Here is a 14249-nt window from a genome sequence, read left to right as displayed (position 1 = left end):
AAGACAGGCTCGAACCCGAAGCATTGAGGCTAAGGTGGAGAAAAAACGCCCGACACGTTAACCCTATGCCAAAGAGACATACACTTAATAACGGATAAAATTAAACCTTTAAAAACACTTGCAGGTGGTTTAAACTAACGTCAACATTTTCTAGGTCAAACATGACGTCATTGTTGTAGTAGCAGGAGGAGAGAAAATAAAGGAATGATTTTTCGGCACCCCTCCTTGTAGAAAAGAGCCCAATTTAGAGTGAAGGAATTAATGTTTTGGGCCAATTTTTCGATATTTGTCGGGCGAAGGTTGGAGCTTTAAAATGATACCTATCTGGCAAAAATCCGTGGCTTGTGTCGAAAGTTTTTGCGAAACATACAAACACACACACACACACACAAAAACATTTTCGCTTTTATATATATATAGATAGATAAATTTGCATCTTAACATGGTTTCTATGGCAATTTCTGTGTTTACCCAAAACTAAAAATTTTGTTAAAAATGCTTCTAAAAGCGCTTTTGCTAATTCTCATTATTTTATTTTTCCAAACCTTTAGGAAGCTCAGTGAGAACCGTAGCTTACATTGCTTATTTAACTGTACCCCAAAACCACCACCACCACCACCTGTTTCAAGCAAGGTGGAATGCCACTCACTGTTGACTATTTGTACATCTGTCTTCAAGTTAATCAGGTCAGAAAAGAGACTGTACGATCTTCTCCCTTCTCACCTATGACGTCACAATTATGCAAGAATTTCCTCCTCTCGCTCACCTCCCTTGTCAATATAGAACAAAAGGAAATTGCAGTTTGCTTATTTTTATTATTTACTCTGCTTTAGCTTAATGTGTGTGTGTGTGTGTGTATATATATATATATATATATATATATATATATATATATATATATATAACATCTACAAGTGTAAGCCATGTTTAGTTTCAGAATAGTTTCTGATTGTTTGTTGTTCTACACAAGTCCTGGGAAGTGACTGGTTTGCAGTAGATAGAACAGTTTCCGATGGTTCGTTGTTCTACACAAGCCCTGGGAGGTGACTGGTTTGCAATAGACAGTTCTCGAGTGGGAATCCACAGAGCAAATGATTCTTTCCGTGTTGACACGAAGAAGAAAACATATGCGAAATTGCTACAGAAAAGGTTTAATATTTATGGAGCAATTCTGGTTTCTGATTGGTTGGTAGCAGAACATGAATTAATTCGATTCGTCAGTTCCTAGCAGCATCGTTTATAAATAGAATCTCCCGACTGTGCAGGATCATACCCCATTATAGTAAAAAATATTATGACCCCCCCCCTTATTTTGTATAATGGGGAAGTCCCTTTGGTTCATTCTGCTCAAAAATAAATATATATTTTTATATTCAATTAGACTAATCGTGACCCATTGGGTTAGTATGTTATATTAGCTATGGAATTAATGTATGAGCATGACACTTGTGACGTAAAGAAAATAGTTTTTTGTGACATAACAAACATTTCTATGAAAGTATATTAAAATGAAAAAAGAATATAGATAGATTTCTATAAGTCGTTCTGTTCTTAATTTTTTTTTTTTTTCAAAAATAAACACTTACAGCCATTGAATTATAAGTGATTTGTCATACTTATAGATAAATGTGCACTGAACAGATACCATAATGCTTAAAGTGAAATTCAAATTTTGATATCTTTTAATTTAAACGTGAAAAAAAAAAACCGTTTGTCAAAGTCAAGTAAATATCTGACAAAGAGATCTTTCTCGAAATATTATATTGCACGGACATACCACCAGACCGACTTTCCCAGGTGACCACTGTGCAAATATAAATATACTGCATATATTAAATATGAATATGTACACATGTATTTATAAGTTGTATTGATAAATTTCTCATCTGCTTCTACAATTCTATTTAACTATATATATATATATATATATATATATATATATATATATATATATATATATATATATATATATATAGTGCAAAATTTGGTTGAAAATTCAAAGACTCACGCTTTCATTTTTATAACCATCGTTTATTTCCTGGATTTTTTCCATTACAGCTTATATATATATATATATATAGTAAGTTTTTAAAATATATATGGCAATTAAACTACACAAGATTTTCTGTGAAGCCTCCTTGAGAGGAGTTGTCAGGCGTATTGCATAAAATCAATGTTGCTTCGTGTTTTATATATTCTCATGAAATACATATATATATATATATATATAATCATTACTATCACAAGTTACCTATAAGCATGTTAGTTATATATATATATATATATATATATATATATTCTTTTTTTGTTTTTACATCAGCAGTAATATACTGCTACACAGTCATGAGCATGTTTCGGTCAGTTACTAGTAACTAGAGACCTCTACAGGTGATACAGCTTATATGAAGGCAATGTTTGCAAACTTTGCTTTTGTATAAGCTGTATCGCCTAAAGAAGTTTCTTGTTTCTGGTAACTATCTGACCGAAACATGCTCATGACTGTGTAGCAACATATGACTGCTTATGTAAAAAAAAAAAAAAATTAATAAAATAAATAGTATACCCTGCTCTACTTCGGGATTGAGCACTCTTGTATTAACCTCATTAAACTTCATTGGTTACTTGACCTCTGGAAAACAATGACCTCAAATTATATAGTATAACCCAGATATAACAGACTTCTTCTCAGGTCCCAAACGCTTTCTTGTATTTGGGTTACACTTGAACATCAACACAAGCTCTAAATTGAGACCAGAGGAAACCTCTCTTATATCCGGGTCATGTTCTGTTGGTCTCTTATACCCAGGTTACGCTGTATGTATAAGCGCGCATGTTTGTGTGTATGTATTGGTAGTTATTAATAAACAGCTAATGTGTGTGTCTGTTGGAGAAATTACTAGCATTTACTTTGTGCATTTTTGTAGCAACTATTGCTTATGCCTTTTAAATACCAAGGAGTGCCAGCACTCTGACATAGCGAGAAAATGTGATCAACAACAAACACAAACAAGGTGGTTGATTTGAAAGATGAGCGAAGTTGTAAAGATGGACGAATAGAAAAAAAAACAAAAAACAAAGCAAAAACAACCTGTGTGTCTGTTTGTAGTCGCTGCCTATTTTTGCTTTTGTATTTAATTACACATGAAGAAAACAAAACACGATTTGCTCCCTTTGAATTGCGCATACAATAAAGCTGCCTCCATTTAGCGATATCGGCGATGTAACCTGAATGTTTCTGATGTACTCTTAGAAGTGCCTCTGTCTTTCATCTGCCATAACAATAACAATTCTTTTTTTTTTTTTTTTTTTTTTTGCGCTGCAAAAAAATATAAATAAAAATAAACAAAAAATATAAATAAAAATAAACAGAAAATATTAATAAAATAAACAGAAAATATAAATAAAATGAACAAAAAATATAAATAAAAATAAACAAAAAATATAAATGAAAATAAACCAAAAATATAAATGAAAATAAACCAAAAATATAAATGAAAATAAACCAAAAATATAAATAAAATAAACCAAAAATATAAATAAAATAAACAAAAAATATAAATAAAATAAACCAAAAAATATAAATAAAATAAACCAAAAAATATAAATAAAATAAACCAAAAAATATAAATAAAAATAAACAAAAAATATAAACAAACTTCCTTCTTGGCTTGCCCAATCAGAAGTCAGCTCTCAATCACGTGACCAAGTTTATAATAGGTTAAGCTGGCAACTTTCTTCCCAGATCATGGGCTAACAACTTCATATGAAACGGACCTGTCCTGTCACCTCCAACTACTCTCTTGGGACTCAATTAGACTTACCCGGCCTTTGGGCACAGGGTTCGATTAAGATGTGAATACAAACAAGCCAACATGGCTACCGTCACACACAAACTTCCATGCGGTATACACGCACAAGCTCTTTATCATCCTACAGAACTCTCTCTAATCTTTCGTGGTGCATCCTGCTTCTACTACTAAGAGACAATCCATCATGGCTGTGCACCATAACTTCAACACACATTCATCTCTCTTTCAACAGGCCCGTATAATCATGAATGTCTCTACTAGTGTTGGGACGATTAATCGGGAATTGGAAAAATCGGAGCTTTTTGGGGAATCGGTATTGGAATCAAAAGCGTTTGAGCCTATTTTCCGATGCCAAAACCAATTCCTTGAATTATCATTTTTTTTATTTGATTTTGGTTTAAGAAATATTTCCATCACTGATAATAATCATGAAATAATAAATATTTATCGATTTTAAACTTCCAGTAAGACTAAAATCTCTAGATCACCGCCTCACAAGTGTGTTTTTACGTTTGAGAAAATATAGACACATTTAAGATGTGTTTGTACGGCAATCGGGACAAAATAACACTTTTGTAATTAAATATTTATAAAGAATTGGAATCAGTAATTGTATCGGAATCGGGAATTTACTATGGAATCTGTAATTGTATCGGAATCAGGAAAAATACTGGAATCGTCCCATCGCTAGTCTCTATACAGAAATTCTTTTTACGACAGATGTCCATGAGGCACACACACACACGAACTCTCTTTCTCATGCTACAGGACTATCTCTAATCATTCGTAGCGCACGTTTCCACTACTACTTTAAACACAAACACCCATGAACTCTTCTCCCTTTCAACAAACCTGTATGATCATCGACATCTCTACACAGAAACTCTTTCCGCGACCAACCCTTTCTCTATACAACTTATTAACGAAGATGACCAATGAAGTTGTTTTTAAATGTTAGAACGAGACTTCTTTTCATGTACCTTTATTCTACATTCTGGTGACTCCCAACATGATTGCGAACATGCAGTGTTCGTCGACATTTTATTTTACAGGGTTAATCCTTACTACAAGTGAAAGTAACTAAGAATAACAAAAATTAACACTTCTACTCTGTCATGGCTGATGGAATGAGAACAATCTACTCCTATGGATAAAAACAAAAGGTTAGAATTCAAAATCAATAATAGATAGGCAGCTTTCAACATAAACAGGCTAGTTCTCACTTCAAACCACATTAAATGAAAGTTGAGATTATCAACACCTGACACCGGTATATTTACAGATAACACTACAGTTTATAATAGACATGAGAGAAAAAAAACTTATGTACACATATCCAAAGCAATGACAGCAACCTTAGAAAACGACCTTCAGTCTGTAGTGGAATCGAGCCGTAAATGGATGGGAGAATTGTATGCTACTAAGACTAAGCTTCTTTCCTTTAACAACAACAAAAAACATTCTCAACCACTAACTGCTATGACAAATAGCACCCTACCTCTGAGGTCCCAAAATGCAGTAAGGCTTTCTGTTCTAATAGTTTCTTCCCTTGGATTGCTATGCTTTGGAATTCCCTCCCTGTTTCCTGTTACCTTGACTGCACTAACATGCAGAAGATTAAATGTTATGTGGACAGATATCTCATTGTTCCACACCTACCTTGGTCCCCCTGTAGACATGATCCCAAATCGTTACCCGGGTTTGTATTACTGTACACATAGATTCGAAAAAGTTGTCACAAAACAAATATAGAACAAATAAATGTTATCAAAGGCAAGATAAGTTACTTTTCTACCTAACTGGATATATTTTTTGTGTTTTTATTCAGTGTAACATGTTTATTCAGCTCGAAAAACATGCAATGTTTACCGATGTATTGGAAAATTCAAAATGGCAGCCGACTGTCTCTCGGAGAGGGTACGTTTGGGAAAAGGTATTATAAATAATAAACTAGACAAAATACTGTTAGAAATTCGCTCAATATATGTTACCGTGACATAAGTTGACATGTATTCGGTTGTTTTCTAACAGTATTTTGTCTAGTTTATTATTTATAATACCTTTTCTCCGAGAGACAGTCGGCTGCCATTTTGAATTTTCCAATACATCGGTAAACATTGCATGTTTTTCGAGCTGAATAAACATGTTACACTGAATAAAAACACAAAAAATATATCCAGTTAGGTAGAAAAGTAACTTATCTTGCCTTTGATAACATTTATTTGTTCTATATTTGTTTTTTGACAACTTTTTCGAATCTATGTGTACAGTAATACAAACCCCGTTACCCCTTACATTCAAATGACAATACACCTTGTTCAGGTTGAAAAAGATTAATATAAATAATTTAAACAAACCAAAAAAAAGCTATGTACGGTCAATATGATCTTGAGCATATCAAATAGATAAAAGAATGCAAAACCCACTGTTTTTAAAAATATATACAGTACAGCTAAAAGAAAGTTCTCTTTATATGTGTGGTTGCCAAAAGGACACTTTTAGCTAGTTGGTGCAATTACCCCAAAGTACAGTACATTAACGTTTACAGAAACATAAAACCTATATTATATTTCTCTTAGTTTATCTGACTGTTCTTTCCACTTGTTCTTGGAAACTACTGGACCAATCTGGTTGAAATTTTGTATGGACCTTTACTATGATAAGGTGTAACCAGATCATGCAGTCTGAAGATACTGGCTTCTTAACCTAAAATACACCAAGCATTAATGTTTTTTTTTTCTTTGTTAAACTCAGTCATGTTTGCAAAGCCAAAAACAATTTTTTAAAAATATATACAGTACAGCTAAAAGAAAGTTCTCTTTATATGTGTGGTTGCCAAAAGGACACTTTTAGCTAGTTGGTGCAATTACCCCAAAGTACAGTACATTAACCTGATTGTTCTTTCCACTTGTTCTTGGAAACTACTGGTCCAATCTGGTTGAAATTTTGTATGGACCTTTACTATAAGGTGTAACCAGATCATGCAGTCTGAAGATACTGTCTTCTTAACCTAAAATGCACCAAGCATTAATGTTTTTTTTTTCTTTGTTAAACTCAGTCATGTTTTGCAAAGCCAAAAACAATTTTTGTTTGCAAAACAACCAAACCAAACACTAAGTACAAATTGCCGCAAAGAAACAAACAAAAAAAAAAGAATTAAAAATTGGACTTTGCTTTTTTTTAAAGTGCAAATGAAATGCATTTATTCGTAGTCCTTCCAAAACAACTCAATACGTTATATTTCCAAAGTCTTTTCACGCACGCATGTGCTTTTTAAAAGTCTCTGCCTCCTCGCCACCTGACACTAGCCAGTGCTTTCTCACCATTCATTCTACCCAACACATAACTTGTTTATCCTCGTTTATTTTTTTTCTTGTGACGTAAGCTTGTGTACACTTACTAATTTGCATACGTGCTTTAACAACTGCTGCTGCTAATATTTTCTCATGTGCCCATACGTGCATTGTTACATAAAGAACTTGAAGCATAGTAACTTTTTTCCAAAATTACCGGATTCAGCATTAAATAACGTGAAAATTGTTGATATACCATAAAACAAAACCAAACTAAATTTGCTATGATAAGGTGTAGTGGACTAAATATAATAGTATCTGTTCAATGCACAGTTAGGGATTAGTATATATACTTTTAGTTTATATATGGCACAATCACATTGACACACCGGTTCTCGCCAGATCACCGGAGTTAAGCAATGTTGAGCCCAACCAGTACCAGATGGGTGACCATTTGGGAAAGCGAGACACTGTATGTACTGCAAAGTAAAATACCAGGTTGAGACACTGACACTGTCTATCCTTCTCTCGAGGGTACATGGGACTCTCTTAAACCGTGGTAGGCACCCCATCTAGTGATGGCGTCACAATAAAAAATACCCTTGATTGCCCTGGCGAAGCATCAAGTATTCAACTATTGACAAGATTTGAATTACGCTACAAACTCGTATAGTGAGTTCAGTCTCGGCTACGGCTGTGCTGGATGGATAGATAGAGGGATTAGTATTTAATACAAAAATGAGCACATTTAATCACATCTAACCAACAATTTGACATAAAACACTCATTCTAAATCAATGGGTTATAACTTTTGTCCGTTTTTAACGGGCTAAAAATTCTAGCTTAATGCAACATCGGAATTAGTTGTGATGTGAATACTCATTACAACCAATTACTTACTTTATATAGTAGCTTAGAGGCAATTATTTACACATGTACAATAAGGGGCTGTGACTTACATCATGTCATAGGAACGAGACCATCTGTTTTTGAACTTGGCCATGAAAAAAAAAACATTTTCTTCTTACTAACCTTATATTAGCTTCACCTAATATTTCGGTTGCAAGCTTATCTGCCACCTTTTGTATGTAATTATGCCGAATCATAGTTAAGTAATTAACTTTATATTCTATTTAAACACAGATTACACGGAGAAAAAAAGAATCGAGTACAACTTATGGGAAGTGGTTTATCTACAATTATTTCAAATATTCATTTTTCACAGATATTTTTTATTTATTTTTTTTTTCAAATAGACCATCATATTTCATTTCTTGTCATGTGTTGGACAGCTTTTTAAAGTTGACTTCCAAAGTGACCTATATTTAGCAATGTTTTTCTTGGTCTTCCCCTATAAACTGAACCCGTTTCCTCAACTGTTCTAAATTTATGCATGTTATATATTAGGAATCCTACGTCAGTAGCGATTAAGTTAGCTAGTGTGAATTTTAACAGGGATCACACTGAGTGCACGATGATAATCCAGATCTGTAAAACAATCGTTTCCAGGGTTGGATGAAAGATGGGTTATGTAAAGTTGAAGCAGGGGTCAACAGGTCAAACTGTAGATAAAACAGGAGTCAAATGATGATGAATGGTGTCACGATTATCAAGCTTAAAGAAAACTAAGATTTTTAAATCGGTCTTTCTGTAGAAGCTGTGCGAATGACTCAGCACTAATAATCATAAATAAAATGATAATCTTGAGGAATGTTATCGATTTCTCGTTTCATGCAGATCACCTATTTCTATAAGTTAGAAAGTTAAGAAGTAAGTAATTGGCTAAGAGAATATTAGTCTATCTCTTAAGTTTATTCTCTCTAAATAAAACCTTGAAGAAAACTCAGCAACCGTTTCCTTGTGTTAATTTCTTCATGAAAAAGAGGCAGAAAGTGTGTAAAAGACCAGCATGTATAAACACCCGCATGTATGTATAGACTTTAACCCATTCTTTGAATGTGACCATATCATCAAGTCTACTCTTCCCATATTTCCCTATACTGTCCAAATATAATCTTCTTCTGAGGTCACCAGAATTAACCCTGTCTTTAAGACTTGCATTACACATTCATTGCGTCATTTGAATATCATTTATCTTCATGCAACGCATGTATTTAATCCTCACTTTCCACGTTTCATTTCTGTTTTGCCTGCACAAATAATTAACAAGAACACGAAAGTAAAGGTATACAATAATATATTAGGAAGAAAAGTTATATACATATTTACATGTCTTCAGATATACTTCAGTTGGAGATATTCCGGCAGGTGGCATGTTGCATGTCTTACTGGATGGAGCATAGGCGTCTTGCCTATTTGATAGTCATTGCCAGACTCTCCCGGTATTGGTGATTGATACCTTTGTATATCTCACTCACCCGCCTATGTTAATTAGTGGGCGTCTCCACAACAATTTCCATACATCATCACACTGTATATACATGTGTGACTCTTTCCTTTGTTCAACAGTGGTAATGCGCTTCTGGATTAGTAATGGCAGAAGTTTCCTGAACTTATGTGATAGAACATTCCTTGCAATCATATTAGCACCTGTTCCACCATGTGTTCTAATGATAGCATCAAACTAACAAAACTTCTGGACAACCTCAATAGCTTTGCTATCCAGATATATTTTCTCCACATCTGAGTTCTCATCCATCTCAGTTGTCAAACTTTTTGCATACAAATTATCCTTATTAAAATGTATAAGACGTCTTTAAGAAACATTGATTCACCCAGCTTTAGTATAATATATATATATATATATATATATATACTTGTTTATTGTTATATAAACATGCTCACATCCCGCTGCTACAAATAGCCACTTGTTTCAATCAAACAACAGATATTATCAGGCAACGACTTGACTATTCAAAAGTTCAATGAATAATCTATATATATATATATATATATATATATATATATATATATATACACCGGTTGTATCGATTAGTTTCCTAAATGTAAATCCAATGAAACTCGCGTGATTATTAAAGAGTGCTGAATGCAGGAAAGAGCTGATATATAGTCTGTTTTGTACAAACATTATTGGTTACATATGTGCATACATGTTTCAGTGGAATCCCAATTCATGGACAACACTTCATCAGACCAAAAAAGAATTGATATTGAAATGGGCGTCAAGACCATAAGATATTTGGGTGTGATCTACATCCCAGGGAAAATTGAGGTGTATGTTTGTTTATCTTATAAAAACCAATGTGGTCTTGGCACCCATTTCAGTATCAATTCTTTTTTGGTCTGATAAAGTGTTGCCCCTGAATTGGGACTCCACTGAAACATGTAGGCACATATGTAACCGATAATGTTTGTACAATAAACAGACTATATATATATATATATATATATATATATATATATATATATATATATATGATTAGTGTTTTTGGAAAAAGAAATCCAGCAGAGTGCTCAATTAAAAGGAAAATCCGAAAAGAAGAGCGTATTTATATTTTGTATTTTGTGTACAGAAAGTTGTTAGATGTGACAAGTCATTGGATGAAATTTAATGCAGATTTGGGGGGAAAAAAATTTTAAATGGGAGATTGTTCCCATATTAAATCTCTTACAAAAATGTTAAAAAAAAAAAAAAAAAAAAAAAAAACCCTTAAAATACTCCAAAGAAACTGGAATTTCTGAAATGTTTATTAATTTGCGTCTAAATTTCACAAAAGTCAGATGTGTCTGAATTTTTAGGCCCCTCCCCTCATCCACCCCCCCCCCATTAAACTAAATATAACTTTCGTTACAGGGCTCTATATTGAAACAGTCGCATTTGCGAGTGATTTTTTAAACTGGCAACTAGAAATAATGAAACACTTATCTTTTGGCGATTATGTTTCTTTCACCGACAATCTTCCAAAGCTCACTACTGAATGAAAAATATCTTTTCAATTTTTTTTTTTATTTAATAAAACGAGCAAAGTCAAATTATTTAAACAATAAAAGGTTTAACAAAACAATATACTTTTCTTTTTTTTTTTTTTTAACAAAGGCTGTTTAAAAAATACCTGATGAAATTCGAATCTTTATACCTTCAAGTATCAACATAAAATTCGTGTATATTAGAATTACACTTATTAAAAAAAAATGCAAAAAATCTTTATGATGTACATACTCGTCACAGAATGAAGATGTCATATTCTAAGAATCATGTAGGTTTGGCTAGTAACTTTTCTATTTGGCTAGTAAACGAAAATATTTAGTTGTCAAAGGTCAACTAAAGATAAGTTTGTCTGTAGAGCCCAATTATACTTAGCAGATGTGCTCTTACATTCATAATGATCAGTTAATTTTAATTTGGAAATGAATCCTGTACATAGAAATATATAAAAATATGCACATTGTGTGTGTGTGTGTGTGTGTGTGTGTGTGTGTGTGTGTGGCTACTTGAATTCATCAATTAGAAATAAATCTTTCTCATTTAACTACTCTTATATCGGTAAAATTGTTGGTTGAAACCCAATATTAAAAAAAAAAAAGGATTGCAAAAATAAAAATAACATTGGGGACTGTAATATCACAAGAGTTCATATAGCGTGTGAGACACCATTTCTCGGGAGACATATAAACAAAAGCTGAAGAGAGTCCGACATAGGCGATCAGATATTTACCACTTTCGTTTTGGATTTGAAACTGACGGTACCATTCTTTTTCTGATTTTCAGTGACACACACAAACACACACACAATTTTAACAGTTTTTTTTCACCCCAAACAAGGTACAGTTACATTTTAAAGTAGGGAGCTACTATCGAGGACATAAGTTGCAGGGATATTATGTAGGCAGATGAGTAGCAAGATGTCTGTTCACATTACACTTGAGCTTCTGCATATCAGTACGGTTGGGAAAGCAGAATCCCAGAAAGGAGTTCCAAAGTCTAGCAGTTTTGGGGAAGAAACTATTGGAGGATAAGGCTTTCTTACACCTAGGGGTCTTTACTGTGAAGGGTGGGATTTAGCTGCTTGTCGGGTTTGTCAGGTATTCACGCCGAGGGGGTACAAGTGCTTGTAGTTTGTCAGAGCATTCACCATTAAAGTACTTGTAGAACAAGCAGAGGGATGCAACATTTCGTCGATGGGACAGAGGTTAGAGCCTAGATGACAGTTCAGGACCTATCAGGTTGGCGACTTTTTTTTTTTTTTTTTTAACCCTGTCAAGGAGTGAGAGACAAGTAGCAGATGCACCAGCCCAAATGTGACAACAGTACTCCATACATGGGCGAATGGTGGCCTTATAGAGGTACAGGATACTTTCAGGCGCAAGTAGTTTTCTAGCACGGTAGAGAGAGCCCACTTTCTTCACAGCAGCCTTGGCAATACTCTCAATGTATCTATTCCACCCTGTAACCATTAGGCCGAGGAGTTTAAAGGAAGTACTTTCGGGTAATGTGTTCTTGGCCATTGCTATTGGTGGTAGAGAAGGTTTCTCGTAATTATTGAAGGAAACAAGCTTGGTCTTGGCAACATTGAATGTGACCATCCATTTTTGTCCCCATTCCACTTCAGATTGGAGGTCATCCTCTAGTGTTTCTGCCATTTCCTTAGATATATGTTCATTTGTTTTCCCCTCGTGCCTGTTATAAAGTGGTGTCGTCAGCAAATATACCCATCTCAGAGACAATTTTATCAGATAGGTCCTTTATGAATATCAAGAATAATAAAGGTCCAAGGATAGACCGTTGAGGTACTACCGCATTTTTATCATATTGTTTAGATGTACAACCATCGAGGACAACCTGGATTTTTTTCTTAAGAAGGATTTAATTACATTGTATTCTTCCAGTTATACCATATGATCTAATTTTCCTTAGAAGACCATCATGCCATAGCCTTTCAAAAGCCTTAGATATATTGAGAGCTACCATTCTACCCTCCCCTATTTTGTCCAGTGAATGGTATATATGTTCAGAGATTACAGTTAGGATATCTGCTTTGGAACGGGTTTGCCTAAATCCATATTGATTGTCGGTCAGGAGTTTAGCAGCTGTAAGGTGATGGTCAAGAGCTTGATTAATTAAGGACTCAAATATTTTGGCAAAAGGTGGGAGAAGGCTAATGGGGAGATAATTTACCGGGTCAGTTCTTTTGCCAGAATTCTTGAAAACTGATATCACAGAAGCGGTTTTCCAGTAGTCAGGAAAGCAAGATTTGTTAAGGCATTTATTGTAAAGTTTGGAGAGGACTGGAGCAACTTTAACGGAGCATTTTTTTAATAGCACAGCTGGGATGAGATCGGGTCCACATGCTTTTGAGGTGTCTAGGTTTTTTATAATACCATGTACCTGAGAAGGAGTGATTTTCAAATCATCTAGTATGGCGTCTGTCCGCAAAGAAAAGTCAGGGAGGGAGTGGTGTGCCAGCTAAAGTGTGGAGTTGTAGGCAAACCGACTGGCAAGAAAGTTACCCTTCTTGATTGCCGTACAAACAATCTCATGATTGTTTGATAGTGGGGGAATCGTTGACTGCCCATTATTTACTACACTGTTGTAGATTTTCCAAAAATCATAGGTTCCTAATTTCTGTGCTTCGATGCATTTTTGGGTGATCTCTGTGTATTCTGTCATAGCTGTCGCTATTTCTCTCTTACAGTTACTTCTAGCTTCTATATTCTTGTGTCTGTTTTAACTGGACTTATGTTGGTTGAATCTGCAGTACGCATGCTGCCTTTGCGCGATGCCAGCTGCACAAGTAGAAGTAAACCATTGGGGAGAGTGGGGTTTGCTATAGAATTTCCGTGTGGGAACATCTTTATAAATCTCATCACAAGAGAGACAGGCTAATTGTCTTGCGTCTTTTCAATTATAAAATACACAAAAGCTGAAGGCAATCCAATTGTGAACTTATGACCACGAAAGTATTATTTTTGTTCAAAAACATTTAGAATATGTATACCAAAAATTGTACTTATATATATATATATATATATATATATATATATATATATTCATTTTTTTTTGGGGGGGGGTACAGAATTTAAATATTGCAATCATGAAGGGAAAACTTATTATTCATGATTGAAGGTAAAATACTTATAACACCTTTTAAAAAAAGGGGGAGGAGAAGATTTTTTATATTTTTCCCCTCTTCTCCCCTCCCCCCGTTTTTTTTTTAACGTGTTTTAC

The 14249-nt window shown here is 34.1% G+C and overlaps 1 protein-coding gene across 9 annotated transcripts in view; it reads left to right on the top strand.

Moving 5' to 3' along the window:
• LOC145276755 (endophilin-A3-like) overlaps nt 1-14249 on the top strand; it is a 557457-nt gene that overhangs the window by 257983 nt on the left and 285225 nt on the right. The window lies entirely within an intron of this gene.

Source organism: Euprymna scolopes, chromosome 5, assembly GCF_053919585.1.
Source record: "Euprymna scolopes isolate OS-2025 chromosome 5, ASM5391958v1, whole genome shotgun sequence".
In the NCBI taxonomy this organism is placed as follows: Eukaryota; Metazoa; Mollusca; class Cephalopoda; order Sepiida; family Sepiolidae; genus Euprymna; species Euprymna scolopes.
This window is presented reverse-complemented; position numbering and strand designations above follow the sequence as displayed.